Here is a 3,149-nt window from a genome sequence, read left to right as displayed (position 1 = left end):
GGCGGAGCGGAGGGGTGGGCGGGGCGCCGCGGCGCGCGGCCCAACGCAGGGACGGAAGTGCGCAGGCGCGGAGGGCGTCCCGGGGAAGGCGGGAAGGGAGGGCGGGCGTCTGCCGTTGCCGGGGTAACCGCGCCGCCTGAAGAGGCGGGGCGGGCGCTAAGGAAAGGAAATGGTTGAAGTTTATGCGCGCTCACTTGGATTGCTTAGAGAGAAGCGATCTCCGCCAGGCTGCGCTGCAGCCTCGGGTATCCCAGGGTGTGCCGCCCAGCCCTGTAAACGCTATTTAACCACTTCTGTTCCCGCTCTCGCTTTGGCAGACGCGAGGAGGCGCTGAGGGAGGGGAGCTGCCTGTGTGGTGTGCGTGGAGCAGGCGGCCGCACGATGGCAGCAGCCAGCTGGGCGCAGAGCTGCAAACGTTTGCGATTGTAGGTTCTATCCGGCGCTGGCTGTCACATGAAGCCGAGCAGCCTGCTGCCATCTCTGCTGTACAAGCAGCATAGCTGCGTAGGGTGAAGAATCTCCGTTTCCCATCTGTGGCAGGGAGGAGCTTCAGGGAAACACAGAAAAAAAAAGAGTTACAGTTTGACACTGAAAAACACCTGGAACACCTCTTTTGAAGGATCTTTCTTCTTTTGCATCCTTCCAGCCAGATCCACAGGAAGGCAACCCTTCAAATTCAAGGCTCTGGGGATTGCATCATGCAAGGCAGGCTGCAGACAGACAGCCTCTATCTTCTTGAAGTAGTTCAATACATTAAAGGCTTCAGCTGCTCATTACTGCTTCTCAGATGGAAATCACCAGCGCAGTGCTTGGTGCAGGTCAAACCACTGCCCAAAGTGGTTGGAGCACACTGGGCTGGTGCGATACCTTGGCAGATTAGAATGCAACCGCATGGCCAGCCCCAGCAGCAATAAACATTTGAGGGCGATAATATCTTAAGTAATTTCAGCTGCTTACAATGCATTTGTGCTGTTACAATCCCTCAACGAATGAATGGCAGATCCACAACACCTCGTGTCTTAAGCAGATTGCTCATCATACACTGGAAGGTTCAACCTCTCCCTCCTTGATCTTAGTTTCCCATGCTGCTGTCCTCATTACCGTTCCCCCAAGAGCAATAAAACCCAAGGCAATGCATCGCAGGATGGTTGTGCGAACTCTGGCAGGCTCTGAAACAAGAGCACTGTCACTTGCCACCCTGCAAAAGAAGCTAGATCCTGCTTAGGCAGAGACAAACTCCTTCTGAACTGAAGAAGAAAAAGCTCATTGTTTCTTGTAAGTGCTATGCAAGGTCAGATACCTTGGACAAGAAGCCAGTCTGCAAGCACAGGCTCACCTTCCCCACTAGTAAAGCCTCTGAGTTTTGGAACTGTTGCTGGAAGCAGGTGTTGCCTGTGTTCAATTAGCTTGCCTATCTGCAGAGCAAAGTCCTCCCACTCCTCCTTGGCAAAGTTTGCAGGAGAAAGAAACAGATGCGCAGGTAGAGACACATGTCCCACCTACACCTAACCCCATTTCCTTTCTACCCAGCAGTGCTCAAGTTGCAAAGGTCTTTGATATTCTGTTGGGAGATGTGGAAAGCACAATCAATCCTATCTGACAAGAGCTTACTCTCTCCTCATGTAAACACGCATGTGTTCTCCCCACACCCATGGAGAGCAGCTGGTGATCGAGGTGGTTTTCCCCTCCTGGCCAGCCCTACAGATCGCTTCTAGGAGGGTAAAGGTCTGCCCACTCCTTCCCTCGCTTTGCCCTTGGTTTTCAGCTTAGCAGGAAATTCAGAAATTATCTTTTTAAAAAGATAATAATTGCAGGTCTGATTCATAGCCTGTTTAAGGCACAAGCCACAGTGCAATGTTAGGTTGCCTGGGAAAAGAGCTGTGGAAATGCCTGCTGCATTCCCTGATAGAATGCACCAGATCCCTCCCTACCCCCAGGACTAGTTTTATTTAAGAGCTACCCACAGTGATGCATCCAAAGAGCAGAGGAAAACCCACCAGCTACAGGTTTCCCTCCTGGGGAAAGACAGCTCTTAGCCTGGAAATTAAACAACAGACATAAAACAGATAGAGGGAGAGCTATCAGACAAAGCTGATAGCTTTGTCTGGCCCTTTTTGCTAAGAAGAGAGTTAAAGCCTGCCCCATGCCTGAGGTTTGGATGAAGTGAGCCTTTGTGATCATAGAAAAACAGTTCTCAGTTATTTGGTTATGATTGCCAGTGAGGGTCTCAACACAAATGCAGTCAGGAAAGCAGAGGCTGAAGCACTTATGCTCTGGTTAATCTCATCTACTAAAAGTGATGTTAAGGAGCAGGGAGGCAGGAATCCTATGTGGCTTGGGGGAACATTCAGGGCACACTTTGATGCTCCCCTCGTCAGCCATGAGGGAGGAAATACTTGTTCTTAAGGGCTGTAAGATACTTAGAGAAGTTCCTGTAACCCTTAATACCTGATCCTAATGCCTTCACACAACAATGCTATTACGTACAGAAGAAAGAAGCGCCAGCTCCCAGTGAGATGTGACAAAAAAGATGTACTGGCTCTTCCAGGAAGCCAAATTTTTCCTATGCTTTCTGAAAGCCAGGTTGGGAAATGGAAGTGGAGTAGAGCACAGTGTGCCGCTGGCCAAGATAGGGAGGAAGAGGGCTGTATTCAAGTGGAGAAACCACAGAGGAGATGCTTCTTGCCTACCAGAAAACTAGTGCTTTGCCTCTTTTCCCTGTCTTGGCTGCACGAAAGTTCCTCCCTGACCCTTCTTAAAGCCGGTGCTGCTCCCACCCCATCTTTTCCATGGACCTCAAGTTTCACCAAGGTTCAACTTCAAGAATGAAGAAGATCATGTTAGGGAGGGAAGGCTTCCCCTTCCCTCCCCTCACCTTTTGTAAGAAATAGTTTAATGCTTTCTAGAACTTGTATTAATCCTTCCCTCCTCCTTTCAGCCCCATTTAGGAACATTCACATAACACAGTAAGAGGCATGGGCACAGAGGATGAGGATGGAGTGGTCTCAGTGTTCTCCCTGTGTTGGCAAGAGGAGCTGCAAAGGCCGACACCGCAGGATTCCCTGCCTAGGCTGTTGGGCGGTACTGGGCTTGCCACTCCTTTGAACAAGGGTGAAGGGCAACTTCCTCGCCTCCTCCTCCTCGCTATC

This window comes from Meleagris gallopavo, chromosome 5 (assembly GCF_000146605.3).
Source record: "Meleagris gallopavo isolate NT-WF06-2002-E0010 breed Aviagen turkey brand Nicholas breeding stock chromosome 5, Turkey_5.1, whole genome shotgun sequence".
Classification (NCBI taxonomy): Eukaryota; Metazoa; Chordata; class Aves; order Galliformes; family Phasianidae; genus Meleagris; species Meleagris gallopavo.
Note: the sequence above shows the minus strand (reverse complement) of the source record.